This window comes from Stenella coeruleoalba (genome assembly GCF_951394435.1).
Source record: "Stenella coeruleoalba genome assembly, chromosome: 17".
NCBI lineage: Eukaryota > Metazoa > Chordata > Mammalia > Artiodactyla > Delphinidae > Stenella > Stenella coeruleoalba.
In genome coordinates, this window is record NC_137163.1 from 22955129 (window position 1) to 22972590 (window position 17462).

Below are 17462 nucleotides of genomic sequence, written 5' to 3' on the forward strand. Positions count from 1 at the left end.
TTCTCTGATTTATTTCACTTAGCATAATACCATCTATTTCCATCCAAACTGTCTTGAAAGACAAGATTTCATTCTTTTTATGGCTGTGGTGTATATACCACATCTTCTTCATCAATTTATCTATCCCTGGGCACTTAGGTTGCTTCCATATGTTGGTTATTGTGAATAATGCTGCATTGAACATAGAGGTGCATGTATCTTTTCAAATTAGCATTTTCATTTTCTTCAAATAAATACCCAGAAGTGGAATGGCTGGATCACATGGTAGGTAGTTCTATTTTTAATCTTTTGAGGAAACTCCATACTGTTTTCCATAGTGGCTGCACCAATCTACATTCCTATCCACAGTGCAAGAGGGTTCCCTTTTCTCCTCATCCTTGCCAACTTTTGTTATTTGTTGACTTTCTCCTAATATGCATTGTGACAGGTGTGAGGTGATGCATCACTGTGGTTTTTATTTGTATGTCCCTGATGACTAATGATGAGCACCTTTTCATGTGACTGTTGGCTATTTATATATGTCTTCTCTGGAAAATAATTTATTCAAGTCCTCTGACCAGGTTCTTATCTGGTTGGTTGTTTTTCTGATGTTGACTTGTATGAGTTTTTTGTATCTTCTCCCAGTCATTACATGACTTTTACATTTTGTTGATAGTTTCATTCTCTGTGCAAAAGCTTCTTAGTTTGAGTAGTCCTATTTATTTATTTTTGCTTTTGTTTCCCTTCCCTGAGGAGACATAGCCAAAAAAAATTAAGACCTCTGTTAAAGAGTGTGCTGTCTATGTTTTCTTCTAGGAATTTAATGGTTTCAGGTCTGACATTTAAGTCTTTAATCCATTTTGTGTTTATTTTTGTATATGGTGTGAGAAATTAGTCCAGTTTGATTCTTATGCATGTAGCTGTCCAGTTTCTCAACACCATTTATTTAAAAGACTGTGTTTTCCCCCTTGTATATTCTTGCATCTTTTGTTATAGATTAATTGACCATATAAGTGAGGGTTAATTTCTGTTATCTCTATTTTGTTCTGTTGATCTATATGCCTGTTTTTGTGCCAGTACTGTATTGCTTTAATTACTGCAGTAATATATATTTGTAGCATAGTTTGAAATCAGTATGATACCTCCAGCTTCATTGTACTTTCTCAAGATTGTTTTGGCTACTCAGGGTATTTTGCATTTCCATACAAATTTTAGAAATATTTCTTCCAGTTTTGTGAAAAATGCTGTTGGTGATTTGATAGGGATTGCACTGAATCTGTATACTGCCATGGGTAGTATGATATTTTAAAAATATTAATTCTTCCAGTCCCTGAGCATAGTATATCTTACCATTTATTTGTATTGTCTTGAGTTTCTTTCATCGGTGTCTTGTTTGCCAAGTATGTCTTTGTCTCCTTTGTTAGATTTAATCCTATGTATTTGTTTCTTTTTGATGCAATTATAAATTGAATTGTTTCCTTAATTTCTCTTTCTGATAGTTCATTGCTAGTGTATAGAAATGCAACAGATTTCTGTACATTAATTTTGTATCCTGCAACACTACTGAATTCACTGATGAGTTTCAGTAGTTTTTTGGTGGCATCTTTGAATTTTCTGTATAGAGTATCATGTCATATGCAAACAGTAACAGTTTTACTTCTTCCTTTACAATTTGTGTTCTTTTATTTCTTTTTCTTGTTTGATTGCTGTGTTTAGGACATCCAATACTATGTTGATTAAAAGTGGTGAGAGTGGGAATCCTTGGCTTTGTTCCTGAATTTAGAGGAGATGCTTTCAGCTCTTCACTGTTGAGTATGATGTTAGCTGTGGTCTTGTCATATATGGCCACTATTATGTGAGGTATGTTCCCTTGTCAAAAGCTTTTTCTACATCTATTGAGATGTTCATATTAATTTATCTCTTAATTTATTAATGTAGTTTATTGCATTGAATTGATTTGCAGATACTGAACCATTCTTGCATCCCTGGGATCATACCACTTGATCATACACTTGATCATACACTTGATCATAGTGTATGATCCTTTCAGTGTATTATTTCAGTTTGCTAATATTTAGTTTAAAAATTTATACATCTATGTTCATCTGTAATATTGGCCTATAATATTCTTTTTTTGCAGTGTTCTTGTATGGTTTTGGTATTAGGGTATTGCTGGCCCGGTGTAATTCACTCTGTGTGCAGCAGCTTGAAGCAGGATTTCTGTTCTCCAGACAGAGACTGAAGTCATGCTTTGGCTGTGAGAGCGCTGAATCCTAGCCACTAGACCAGTAGCCAGTGACAAGGCCCTGGCCCAGCAGCTTTGTAGAAATGAACTCCCACAAAGAGATGGCAAGTAGCAAAACAAGTAAAGAGTTTATTCGGAGGAAAAAGGGTACATGTGGATAGACACATGGGTGGACTCAGAGAGAGACTCGTGCCCTTGTGGTAGTTCAAATCACTTACATGGGGCATTTCTTCCAGGTTTCCTCTGGCTAATCATCTTGCTTTTCCTGGCCCTGAGTCCATATTTGGTTTATCTCAGGGTCCTCCCATGTGTATGTGTGTATCTCTTACCCAAGATGGATTCTAGAGAAGAGGCCTATGGGTAGGTTGACATCACCTACTGTGGGGTGGTGCCCCCCCCCCTTTTGACCTCCAAGGAGCCTTTCTGTGCAAGTGTAGTTGGGAAGGTCCCTTTGACCTTAAGAATGAGGAATGTGTGGTCTCTTTTATCTCTTATCTGGGCAGGGCTCAGCTTCTCTCTCACTCCTGTCCCCCCACAGGGGACAAACTCCAGCTGCTCAGCCTGGGACCCATCTATCTCCTGCCGCAAAATGAGTTCAAAAGTGCTCCTTTTCTGCAGTTTTTTGGAAATATTTAGTTTGAGAAGGATATGTGTTAACTCTTCTTTAAATGTTTGATATAATTCATCTGTGAAGCTGTCTGGTCCTGGACTTTTGTTTGTTGGGAGTATTTTTATGACTGATTCAATTTCATTACTGGTAATTGGTCTATTCATATTTTCTATTTCTTCCTGATTCAGTCTTAGGAAACTGTTCATTTCCAGGAATTTGTCTACTTCTTTTAGGTTGTCCATTTTATTTGCGTATAATTGCTTGTAGTAATATCTTGTGATCCTTTGTATTTCTGTGGTGTTGGTTGTAACTTCTATTTAATTTCTGATTTTCTGACTTTATTTATTTGGGCCCTCTCATTTCCTTGATGAATCTGGCTAAATGCTTATCAATTTTGTTTATCTTTTCAAAGAGCCAGGCTTGAGTTTTGTTGAGCTTTCCTATTGCTTTTTAGTCCCTACTTCATTTATTTCTGCTCTGATATTATTTCTTTACTTCTACTAACTGGGTTTTGTTTGCTCTTCTTTTTCTAGTTGCTTTAGGTGTAAGGTTAGGTTAGATTATTTGAGAGTTTTCTTGTTTCCTGAGGTAGGCTTGTATCGCTATAAACTTCCCTTTTAGAACTGCTTTTGCTGTGTCCCATAGATTTTTGATCATTGTTTTTCCATTTTCATTTGTCTCCAGTATTTTCTTTTTATTTCTTCTTTGTTTTCTTCAGTGAGCCGTTGGTAGTTTAGTAGTTATATTGTTTAGCCTCCATGTGTTTCTGTTTTTTACCTTTATTTTTGAAGTTTATTTGTAGTCTCACACTGTTGCAGTCTGAAAAGATGCTTGATACGATTTCAATCTGGTTTTGTGTGCTTAATTCTTTTAGCTTTTGCTTTTCTGTAAAACTCTATCTCTCCTTCAAATCTGAATGATAATCTTGCTGGGTAGAGTATTCTTGGTTGCAGGTTTTTTTCTTTTAATTACTTTAAATATGTTGTGCCACTCCCTCTGGCCTGCAGAGTTTCTGATGCAAAGTCCATTGATTGATTTTCTTATGGGAGTTCCCTTGTACATAACTAGTTTCTTTTCCCTTGCTGCTTTTAATATTCTCTCTTCATCTTTAATATTTGCCATTTTAGTTACAATGTATCTTGGTGTGGACTTCTTTGGTTTGACCCTGTTTGCGACTTTCTGTGCTTCCTGAACCTGTGTGTCTATTTCCTTTCCCAAGTTAGGTAAGTTTTCAGCTATGTCTTCAAATATGTTCTCTTCCCCCTTCTCTCTTCTCCTTCTGCGACCACTATAATGTGAAAGTTAGTATGCTTGATGTTGTCCCAGAGAGTCTCTTAAAATGCTCTCATTTTATTTAATTCTTTTTTTTTCTGTTCAGCTTGAGTGATTTCTGCTACTCTGTCTTCCAGTTTGCTGATCTGTTCCTCTGTATCATCTAATCTACTATTGATTCCTTCTAGTGTATTGATTTCAATTACTGTATTCTTCAGATTTTTGGTTCTTTATAGCTTCTGACTCTCTGTTAAATTCTCACTGTGCTCATCCATTCTTCTCCCAAGTTCACTGAGCATCTTTATTACCATTACCTTGAACTCTTTATTGGTTAAATGGCTTATCTCTACCTTGTGTAGCTCTTCTGGGATTTTATATTGTCTTTGATTAGAAAATACTGCTCTGTTGCCTTATTTTGCCTGATTCTCTATTTTAATTTCTTTGTAGTAAATAGGTCGGTTTCATTTCCCAATCTTGGAGTAGCGGCCTTATGTATGAGACATCCTATGGGCCCAGCAGCACACTCCCCTCTCTTCATGAGAGCTGTATGATCTAGGGGGACCCTCTTTTGGGCTGTGTGGACCCCTCTGTTGTGGTCGAGTCAACTACTTGGCTGTGCTGGTAGACATGTCTGGGCCTTGCCTGGTTGGTTGCCAGGCCCTGCCTAGTGTGGAGGCTGTAGACTCCTGATGGGTGGAGCTGGGTCACAGTATTGTTGGCTGCATGCTAGGGGAGTCCCAGTCCTGGTGCAGGCCTGCAGGTGTAGGGGGCCAGGTATTGGTGTGGTTGGCTTCAGGGGCCGGTGGGTCCTGGGGCTGGTGCCAGCTCACTGCTAGGTGGGGACAGATCCTGGGGTGTCTGGTTTCAGGGGCTGCTGGGACCCAGAGCTGGTATTGGCCTGCTGGTGGGCAGGGCTAGGTCCTACAGTTACTGTCAGCCCATTAGTGGGTAGAGCCAGGTCCTGGTGTGGTTAGCTGCTGGGCTCAGGGTTTACTGGAGCTTGTGCCAACCTACTGGTGTGTAGAGCTGAGTCCTAGGCCCTCTGTGTGTGGGACTGTGTTGAAGGTGGCTGGAGGGCTCAGGGAGGCCCACAGATGCTGTGGCCTGCTGTTAGGAGGGGCTGTGTCTTTGCATGTTTGGCTGGTCTTGGGTTTTCCAGGACTGATTCTGACAGGCTGGTGGTTGGGGCCTGTTTCTGGTGCTAATAAGCTAGAGGGACTACTCTGTAATGGCACTTGCCAGTGCCAGTGTCCTTGTAGTAGAATGAGTGCATCCAAACTGCTGCCACCTGTGTTTATGTCCCCAAGGTGAATCCCAGTTGATTCCTGCCTCTCTGGGAGGCCCTCCAGATCAGCAAGTGTGTCTGACACAGGATCCTTTCAGATTACTGCTTCTTCCCTGGGTCTCAGAGCATGTAAGATTTTGTATTCCTTTTAAGAGTAGAGTCTTTCTTTCCTATAGCCACCTGGATTTCCCAAATGCGAGCCCTGCTGGCCTTCATAACCAGATGTTCTGGGGGCTTATCTTCCCAGTGCAGGAGCCCCAGGCTAGGGAGCCTGTTATGGTGCTAGACCTCTAGCTCCTTGAAGACAATCTATCTCTTCAACTGTGATTATCCTCTCTGTGGGTCACCTGTTTGGGGATGTGTATCTTGTCTATACCAAGGCTCCATCCCTGTACCCATCTCATTGTACTTGTTTCTTTATATCTTTAGTTGTAGAAGATCTTTTCTGCTAGTTTTCAGTTTGTTCTCACTGATAGTTGCTCTGTAAATAGTTGTTATTTTGGCATGCTTGTGGAAAGAGGTAAGCTCAGGGTCTTCCTGCATCTTGGCCACTCCCTATCAAATAAATTGACATTTTGCATACAAGATTAGTACACTTAAATACTTATATTATTAATCTCATAATTTCCAGAATCAGAAAAAAATGTATTTAGAATCAATATATTTCAAGTCTACTTGTATAGTTTTCCAAAATTGCAATATTCCTAATATATATATATATAATTTATTACATAATCTCCTACTAGTTACAATCTAAAATGTACTTCTTTCCAATATTCTTGGTTTAGCATTTTATAAATACCCTGGACCTACTAGTAAGTCTGTATCAAGGCACAAAAAGAAGATACTTAGGATTACCCCTTCACGTGAGAACTCATTACTTTTGCAACAAGTTATCTAATTAACATTCTCTAAAAATCAGTGAAAAGTAAGAGCATGTTTATCAGTCTGATCAGCAATGAAGCATTCTTTACTTTTACCTGTGCCAAGTGCCCTGAGCATTAGAGTAATTGTAACAAATTTACAACTACTTTCTATAACATAAAAACTAAATTAATTAGTTTTAAAACTTGTTTATTTTATTCTTTAATATAATTAAGGACTTATCAACTGATATAGTTTTCCTCAGTGCTGAAAATCAGTGTTACATATCTCTTGGCAATTTAGTTAGTGATGTCTATTGTATACGTGAAAGTAAAAGTGAAAAACGGAGGGTGATTGTATATACTAAGTTTCAGAAAAAGAAAAGATTTTTTTTTTTTACAAACTCAGATTGTGAGCATGACTTGATTGAATCAACTGCAGAATAGACAATCATTAATCAGTTAGATTTTGTGGCACAATTAGGCAAATTTCCACTTTGTTCACATGATAAATGCTTTACTAAGAGATATTTGCTATATTACTGTAATTAAAATTATTTGCTTTCCTATCTATCTATCCTACTAATATGTTAAACCCTGGATGGGTTCACTTGCAACTTGTTCCCTAGTATTAGAATATCACTCTTCACATTGTGTCAGCTGTGTCAGGAAAGAAAACTCTTATAATTCATCAACTTGGCAATAATATGACCATGTGGTGATTGCTCTTTGGAGGAAGCAGACACTTTGGGGAAAGAGAATGATTTTTTTTTAAAGCCAGAGTTTTGATAGCCAAACCATTCATTCACCTCCTAATGAGACAATTCTCTTAGGAAGTATTTTCAAGACACACTGATATATTCTCAATTGTGTTGTAGTAATTGTTATTGCTTATAGACACTGGATACATACTTTCTCTCCTGTCCCAAATCCTCACATGTGACCATAGGATTGCCTCCTTCTAGAAGCAGCTACACTTCTTGCTCTGTAAAGTTGAATATAGAAGAATTCCTACTAAATCCACTGTTCACTGAGGGAAAGCTTAAACAAAGAAGTGCCTTTTAAAATCACTAAAAGGTATCATATGGAGACTGATGATTGCTTGGAATAAAGTGGTAGAGATATTCTATATGGTTTCTTGACATTTACTCTACCCATCAGCTTATATTTAAATCTCTGATTTGGATTATTTATTTGAAACTTTTTTTTTTTGTCTGCTATGCCAAATCTATACTATGTATTCACTGAGATTTCAATGCAGTACACAATATAGTAAATAAATCAATAAAAATGCCCCCTATTAGGTTCCTTGATAAATGGAAACTTAATAACAAATCTATATTGCTAGTTTCTTTGAATTAATTTGATCCTTTGACAGTGCCTTAATTTTATAAATTATTTATAAATCAAAGGGAAATTTCTTTTTCCTGTATCCTGATGCACAACAGTGGGAGTCTATGAGTTGTTATAATAAAGAAACATGAATGATTTTACCACTCCATCCAATTGACCATTTAGATTATCAACTTGGCCATAATATAGAAAGACCAAGGTTTTTTCCACTGCTCAAAATTATCTTTAACTCCTATTTTATCATTTCTTTTTGGTCTGCTTTATAACCAGATTGGTGGGGTAGGAGTGTGTGTGTGAGAGAGAAAACTGTTACTCTGCCTACAGAGCATTTCTGACATCAAATGTGTAGGGATCTTTTTCACACCAACCAATGCTCCAACTCTCTTGAGGACATCAACTGGGCATCCTACAATTCAAATCTGACACTACCTGCAATTAAATTGGAACCTTCATTCATAACTAGTGAAATATAAAATGGTACTGTTGCTGTGGAAATGTTTAATGTGGAATTCAAAAGGTTAATCATATGTTTCCCATAGCAGTTTCAAGCCTTGGTATGTGCCCAAGAGAATTGAAGACATATGTCTACACAAAACATGTAAATGAGTGTTCACAGTAGCATTATTCACAATAGCCCAAAAGTGGAAACAACCCTGTACCCAAGAGAACTAAAAACATATGCCCGTGAAAACATGTGCATGAATGTTTATAGTAGCATTATTCATAATAGCCCCTGAGTGGAAACCCAAATTTCCATCAACTAATGAATGGATAAACAAAATGTGGTATATCCATACAATAGAATATTTTTCAGCCAAAAAGAAATACAGATACATTTAACACGGCTGAACATTGAAAACAGTAGCTAAGTAAAAGAAAACAAACACTATAAGCCACATATTATATGATTTCATTTATAATAAAGTCCAGGATTGGCAAATCTATAAAGATAGGAACTCTATAGATCAGTGGCTGCCAGGGACTGGAACTATGAAAAGGGTGACTGCTGATGGGTATAAGATTTGTTACCAGGTGATAAAAATATTCTGCAATAAGCTAGTGATAGTGGTTGCAAAACTTTGTGAATATGTTAAAAATTACTGAAGTATACCTTTTAAAATAATGAATTTTATACATAATACACCTAAAAAAAGACTGTGTAAGATAAAATCATTATGTTCGAGAATTTTCAAAATAGACCAATGTAAATGGAGATTTGGTGATGAGGAAGAAATGTCACAAAATAAATTTTTTATATATATAACAAAGAGCCGGGTCACACAGGGTGTTATAAACTATATTAATGAGTTTGGGCATTATTCATATTTCATTTGGAAGATATCTAACTGATTTAAGCAGAAGAGAGAGATTAGTGGATTTATGCTTGTGCAAATTATTCTGGCTTCCCTTTGGAGAAAAGTGCGAGGGAAGCAACATGGAAGCAGAGAGACCACTGGTCTGTGAGTGATACAGGTGAGGTGATACAGGGGTCTAGACTGGAAGCGTATGAAACAAAGAGAAGATGATGTGTTTGTGGCATGTTTTGGAGGTAGCAGTGACAGTAATTGTATGTGGAAGTGAGGAGGACAGAGGAACCAAGGATGATTTTGGCATGTTTTGGAGGTAGCAGTGACAGTAATTGTATGTGGAAGTGAGGAGGATAGAGGAACCAAGGATGATTTCTAAACACTGGCTTGAGAGGTATAGTGGATTTTGGTACTTTGAACTAGGATAGGGAAAACTGAGGGTCTTGAAGGCAAACCTAAAGTTCAGAATGTTTATATAGATCCTGAATATCAATTTGGCAATTAAATTTATGAGTTTGCCTCACCCAGGAGTTGTGGAGGGTCTCTACCTTGGTTGAAATGCTTTACACTCCTATCTGCTGTTAGAAGAATTCACTTTGGCAGGCTCTGTGATCTTTCCAATACATTCTGTCAGGCTGGGTTTTTTCTTTCATATATCCCAAGTTACAGAGGTAGTGGGTAGTAGTAAACTAAATTATTTCCTAGGCTTTAAATGGTCAAACCTCTAAACCCATCTAACTTGCAACATTATGTATTATTTTTGCCTCCTAGTTTTTATTCAAATCAACAAGGTCTTATTTTATGTTAGTAACTCTAAATTAAACCTGAATTTGATTCACAGAATTTCATTCTATACATTTAATTCAGCTACACTTTCCAGCATTAACTCTAGAGCTAAATCACTTTCACTAACTGAAAGCACCCAAGTTACCTCTGGACAGCCTCTCACACAATGTCATCATAAAATACCTCAGGGCAAAGCCTTTCCAGATTTTGAAAAATCACACACACTTTTGCCATAAATAGTCCTAAAATACTGCAACCTATTTTTAGACTATTGTTAATTTTAGCTAGGTTCCTTAAGATGAAAATTATACAATATTATAATTCTGAACCACCAATAAGAATTAAGTTCCCACCAGTATAGGTAACCAATAGAATATGACTCAGTCTTATACAGTAGCTCCAGTAGAAAGCTTAGAAATGCAGAATCAAACGTGGCCAACAATTAATTAATATACTAACATATTCTAATAGAAGTCTGTGCATACCACAATTCTAGTTCTTAATTAGGATGACTTGTGCAGACTATGCTATTTAAAACAATTAATTACCATGTTTTAAAATAAAGTTATGTCTTTTCTACAGAATAGAGATTCTCCCAATAGTAGTGGCCATTCTATTCCATTACAGTTCTTTAAATGTAGAGATTTTCTGAATCTCAGTACAGAAGGGCCAATGTGACTTTCTAAGTATGCTACAGAAATGTTCTGGTCCTATTTCTTTTTTTTGTTAACACTTTTTTTTTCAATTTTATTAGAATATAATTGACATGGAACATTGTATAAGTTTAAGGTGTACAACCTGATGATTTGATACACATATATTGTGAAATGATCACTGGTCCTATTTCATTTGATGTTGACAAAGACCAAACCAGAAATCAATTAGTAAGTGTAAATTTATTATCTACCTGGGCAACTCACATATGCCATATTAAATTGTTTAACAATTTGTAAATTTATATGGAGATTGCTAAACCTTAGGATGACTGAACGTGTGTGTAGCAGCTGTGAAATCTCTAAAGATAACTTAATGAAAGCAAGCCATTCTGTCAACATTGGTGTACAAATTGTGCCATTAAGGCTGGTGACAGTGATATAGGAGGTTTGAAGATTTCATTCATTGAACAATTATTTCCTGAAATCTACTGTATAGCAAGAATTTTGCTAGATGACAGGAATTTAGGGTTGAATAAGAAATAAGCACTGCTTTAATGGGATCATTATTTAATGGGAGAAGCAAATGCAAAGAAATAATTACAGCACAGTGGGATAGGTGCTAAAATGAAGGATTGTGTAAAGTGCTATGGAAGCACAGAGGAGGGACAACCACACTCTGCTTGCTTTTTGAAGGAAAGAAAATCATAAACTTAGCTTAATAGTGTTCGTGAGGCCTTTTTGCAACTTAGGGAGGGATTAATCAATGAAGACAGAAGCATGACTCATGTTTTAAGATAATTACAGCCTAGAGACTTGAACAATTTAGCAAAATCTTATGAGACTTAAATGAAGATACATATTATTAAAAAAATCATTGCCTACAGGCCTGTAGGTATACACATAATTTATGAATGTCATTGCTTTTTCAAGGTAGAAAAATGATTTGAAGACAAAGGTAGAGGTAAAAATTGCATGAATAGTTATCAGTTTGAATAGTAGAATGGCTGGATTATCTGTGCCTTTTAGGCATTTCTATTATAAAAGTTAATTGTTTCCTATATTATCATACTATGATCTCAATACATTTAAACCTGATTTAGCCTATACAAATCTTAAAAAGAAACTGGTTTCATTCTTTGCTAATCACTTTCTACAATCAGTAAGTGGCCATAAATTTATTTGTTGTTTGCTTGCACATACACACACACACACACATGCACCCGCAAGAAAAAAAGAGAATGATAACACATCAAAGTGGTAATAGAAATTATTTCTGATTTGGATTATACATACACGTTTTCCTTTGTGCTTTTTTATCTCCTATTTTTCATAATTAACATAAGTTGCTCTTATGATCAGGAAAAAAAAATCTTTCAATAAGAAAAAGGTTAGTCATAATAAAACCTAAACTGGGTTGTCAAAAATGTTAGATTTTTCTGTATGGAATGTTAAATGTATGACAGATAATTATAATCTATATACATGATTAGATAATGACTGTATTTGTATATATTAAGCCATCCTCATTTTTTAGAACTTTTGGTTTATCAGTCTCAGGGAATTCTTCTCCTCACCAACCCCACCTAAAAGGTTAGGGGGTAGTAGAGTCAACTTCGCTCAGACTCTGTTTTGGACTGAATGTTTGTGTCGCTACAATTTTCATACCTTGAAATCTCAACCCCTAATATGATGGTATTGTGAGGTTGGGCCTTTGGGAGGTGGATAAGTGAATAGGCTCATGAGGGTGGAGCCCTCATAAATGGGGTTAGCCACCTTCTAATATAAGACGTAAGAGCTTGCTTGCTTGCTGTGTCCTGCCGTAAGGATATAGTGAGAAGATGGCCAACTATAAAGCAGGAAGTGTGGGCTCTTACCAGACACAGGATCTGCACTCACCTTGATCTTGAACTTCTCAACCTCCAGAACTATGGGAAATAAACGTCTGTTGCTTGAGGCACCAGTCTATGACATTTTGTTCTACCAGCACAAACTGACCAAGACAGACTCCAAAGAGCTTTTATTGGCCACATAAACTCTTCCTACCCAGACAATGAGACTATGTACCCCATCAAGCTTCAGTCAGAAGAAACATATTTTTATAAATAGTAAGGGTCATAAAATCATATAATATTTGTTTCGTCTCCCCATATAGCAGTCCCCTCCTGACACTTTGTCATCCCACAAAATTATAGGAAGACAGCTTTTCAATTTATAATTCCAAGGTTCTAAGATTTATTAGTCCATCAAAAAATTCAACATTGCTATTTGAAGAAGAGCATTATCATCATTAAAAGCTAGTTCTAATCAGTGGATAGCAGTTTTATAGTACTTAACTGAGAAACAGAAAAGGTAAAAGATGGCCACTGAAAATTCCAGGTCATTAAGACACATCCTTCTCCAGGCGGCTTTAAAGTGAATGCAGAATAGTGGCAGATTCAAAAGTTTTGTTATTAGCAATTATTTTTACTTTCAAGTCCCTTTATTATAATTAATGATAAAGAATTTTTTAAGAATTAAAAAATTTTTTAATTTTTGTACTTTTTGATTTTTTAACAGCAGCATTTATAACACCTTCCATTTTCATTTCTATTTTAATATAATTGATTCTCTATTTTTTCCAGAATTAGTTTGAAAAAGCTATTTTTTTCTTTCTTTTTTTTGGCGGTACGTGGGCCTCTCACTGTTGTGGCCTCTCCCGTTGCGGAGCAGAGGCTCTGGACGCGCAGGCTCAGCAGCCATGGCTCACGGGCCCAGCCGCTCCGCGGAATGTGGGATCCTCCCGGACCGGGGCATGAACCCATGTCCCCTGCCTGCGTTGGCAGGTGGACTCTCAACCACTGCGCCACAAGGGAAGCCCTATTTTTTTCTTTTTGAAACTAACAGAATATTTGACTCTGTTGATTCTATATTTTTTCTTTCCCATTTCATTAATGTGTGTTCTTAGCTTTAATACTGTCAAAGTGATACTTCTTTTTTAGGCATGCATCCTGTTATTCCTTGAGTGACTCCTTACATTAGATGTTTAGCTCAGTATTTTCCAGCCTTTTTTTCTTCTCTAACATTGTCTTTAGGGTAATAAATTTTTCTATAAGCATTGTTTTACTCTTTCACCATTTTGAGTTATAGTTTTTGTTATGCAGTTCTAAATATTTGTAATTTCTATTGCAGTTTCTTCTTTTATCCAGAGTTATTTAGAAACAAAATATTAATTTAACAAGTTTATGACATTTTTGTTAACTTTTTGTTACTTATTTCTTAACTATGATTAAAATATGCTGTTATGATAATGATGTTTGAAAATTTGCTGAATCTAGCTTGATGTCTTATACATGGTCGATTTTGTAAACATCTTATATATGCTAGAAATCAACGTAAATTCTCCAGATGTTGGTCACACTCTATGTACAGGAATTAGGTATTTATTGTCCAAATTTTTATATTTGGTTACTGAACTATTGTCACTTTGAGCTATTCAGATACAGGTTTTTTTAAAACTCCCATTGTAAATTTTTTTCTTGCACTATTACCAAGGTTTACTTTATATATTTTGAAGCTATGTTATTACCTATATATAATTATTAAATTATTATTTCCTACTTAATTGAAACTTTTCTCATTATGTTGACCCTCATGCACTTGAATCTTTTTTTTTTTTTTACCTTAAGTCTATATTTTGGTGTTTCTACTTGACTACTAGATCTTTAATTTTTTCAAAGTAGTCATTTATTTATTCATATGAAGATGCATTATTCATTCATATTCATTTATTTGTTTCTTGTAAACATATATTCAATTTTCTGCTTATCTCATTTGAATACCTCCTTCTATATATTTTAGTCTATTTACATTTGTTGAGTTTTCATGTATTTATTTTTATGGCAAACAAACTATTTTGAACTTTTTACTTTCCTGTTCTGATATATTTTACCATTTAATACATTCATAGAGTCTTTTGAATTGATAGATATTTGTTTGCTTGCTTATTTCCTCCCTCTCTTCTTCCTACTTTAACTAGTTTTAAAGTTATGCATTCTATTTCTTAAAAAGTTACACTAGACATCTTTTATACATATTTAACGAAGACTCATTTTAAGGGTACATAGACTTTGGCATGCTTTTATCCTGCTGACTAGACTCCAAAATTACTTGTGATTAATGTTCATATTTGAGCCTATTTCATTCTTAAACTGACATATTTTGATATTGATATTTTATACTTCAGTTGTGTAATTTTATGTCTTCACTTCTTCAATAAGAGTCTGAGTCCATATAGTAATGTTTGAGTGCTGACAGCTTTAAGCATCACCCGTCCTTTCCTTTTCCTCTATGCCACACATCTGGGTAAAATTATAAGAATGCTCAGGTATTTCCTCCTTTGGTGCCAAACAAGATTGAAACCAAGCAAGTGCCTGCTTGTATGCAGGAACTCTCACTGGCATCCCTCATCCTGAACATAACAAGAAGCCAAGTCAGGCTCCATTCCTTGCTCTCTAAAGGAATTTTTGGACCAGCTTGGGAAGACTGCTGTAAATATTTTCATAGCCTCTTGGGGAGTGTGTGTGTATGTGTATGTTCATCAATCTTACCAGTATTACCAGTATTGAGTGTACGACAACGCTTTAGGGTGTAACAGTAAAGCGTTATTAACAGTAAAGCGTAACACCTAAACCAAATTTTGGGTGGTGTTCCATCCTACCTCCTGTGGTATTCCTCCTGCAGGCTGGTCACAGCAGCCAATTTATCATTTCCTTGTTCACCATTCTTTCTTACTTTTCAGGTTTCCCTTCAAGGGATATTTCCTGTCTCTGCAATCCACCATTTATATATGCTTTAAGTAAACTCCTTCTTTTGGAACATGTTCTCAGTGATTACCTGTACCTTATTCATCTATTTATGGGTTTTACCTTTGATGTTAATTAATAGTTTTGCTGGATATAAAATTCCAAATTTATAGTTATTTTCTCTCAGTATGTTAAAGATTTGATTCATATGCCATTTTTATTCCATTGTTGTTATTGAAAAGTCAGTAGAATATATAACTGTACATTGTAAATAATCTTTTATTTTAAACATATGATTTCTTTTAAGAACTTAACTTTGCATTGTTCTAAAGATTACCTATGGTATTGGGTTGGCCAAAAAGTTCGTTCGGGCTTTTCCCATAACATCGTACGGAAAAACCCGAACGAATTTTTTGGCCAACCCAATACTTCTAAACTTGTTTTTATTCATTTTGCTTGGGAATTTTTTCTGTTTCCTGAATAAATGCATTTAAAATTTCTCATTAAGAAATATTCTTACCTAATATCTTTCTTAATGCTAATATTAACTTATTAGCATTAATAAATACTATTGATCATCTTCATTCTTCCAATTTCTCATTTTGGAATTCTGAATAGTTGTCCGTAAAATTTTAATTCTTACTTTATTCTTTTTGTGCCTGTTTTTTGAAGTATAGTGCACAAAGATTAATATACATCATTCTCAAGTGTGCACCTCAGTGAATTTTCTATATGCAAACACTTATGTAATTTCCAAGATCTCAGAGGAAATCCTTCTATTGTTGTTATCCAGACAATGCTTGTCTGAGAGTAGGGTGACAGCATGATTGGATGAGGACTCTCTTCTGGGTCAAAGGCTTCTCCTTGTCTTTTGTCCTCACATGGTGGAAGGGAGCTAGGGAGCTCTGTGAGATCTCTTTTATACGAGCACTAATCCCATTCATGAGGGCTCCACCCTCATGACCAAATCAATTCCCAAAAAACCTACTAAATATCATCACCTTTGGGGGTTAAGATTTCAACATATGAATTTTGAGAGGACACAGACATTCAAACCATAGCAATGCTTCACTCCAAGAGAAAATTGCTTTAAGAGCTTAAAAGTATGAATCAATTTTACCTGTCCTTGAACTTAATATAAATTCAGTAATAAGTCCATTTTCCTTTGTGCTTGATTTCTTTCTCATCATTATTTCCATGTTATTCAACATTTTTTTCCCATGGTGCAGGAGTTGATTTATTGTCATTATTTTGTAACAACCCATTATATAAATAAACCACAATATGTTTATTCAGCTGTTGACATACATATGGGTTGTTTCCAGTATTTGGATACCCTATAAAAGCTGTTATAAATTATTTTTTGGTGAGCAGCTGTATTCATTTCTTTTCATCGCATACATAAGAGTTGAAATACTTGGCTCATGGGGAAAATATATAATTATACCTATTATTAGTATGTGCTGTCAGTTTTTTCTAAAATAGGTTTAAACTTTATATCACCATAAACAAGGTAGGAAATTATCTAGTTTATTTCTTGATATGGTTCTAAGTTAAATGTTTACATTTTCCTGAAAACTAACAATATTAAGTATTTCATGTGCTTATTGGTCATTTGTCATCTTTTTTGAAATGTCTATTCAATTGTTTTGCCCTTTTGCTAGACTTTTCATTTCTCAAACTTTTCTTAATAACATCTTTTAAAACATAAAGATTATAATTTTTTTTTTAATTCTAATACATCAAGGTTTCTTTTTTTTGAGTGTTTGGCATTCTATCAAAAAAGACTATCTCAAGGTTACAAAGATTTTCTTCTACATTTTCACTTTATATTTGAGCAATTATCTTGTTTTTGAGTTAATTTTTTATAAGGTCTGAGGGTAAGAGTTTCTGCTTTGCTTTTTCTTTAACGTATAGATAATCAGTTATTCCAACCATTTGTGGCAAAGATTTTCTTTTTCTCCTTTAATTGCCTTGGCACCTTTGTGAGAAATCTCTGTAGGTCTATTGTGGATACTGTATTCTAGTAATCCATCTATCTATCCTTCTACAGTTCCACATTGGCTTTATTCTCATTTTATATTAAGATTTAAAATCAGGTGGTGAATCCTCTAATGTTGTTATTCTTTTTTACCATCACATTGGCTCTTCTGGGTTCTTTTTATTTCAATATGCATTTTAAGATCAGCTTGACAAGTGGGGAACAAAGACTAAAGACAAAGTATCTGTATATAAGTACTACATTTCAGTTGTTTAAATGGGCTATGGGTAGCATTCTGAAACTAGTACAAGTTTATATTAGCACTGAACAAATAACCAAAAGAA

At 35.3% G+C, this 17462-nt stretch overlaps 1 protein-coding gene across 1 annotated transcript in view; it reads right to left on the bottom strand.

The window, feature by feature from the left end:
- Nucleotides 1-5915: 5915 nt before the first annotated feature.
- LOC307176065 (uncharacterized protein) overlaps nucleotides 5916-17462 on the bottom strand; it is a gene marked incomplete at its 5' end in the record, with an annotated part of 522216 nt that continues 510669 nt past the window's right edge. The window contains 2 exons of the mRNA XM_079901820.1: nucleotides 5916-5946; nucleotides 7167-7239. The remainder of the gene's footprint in view (nucleotides 5947-7166; nucleotides 7240-17462) is intronic.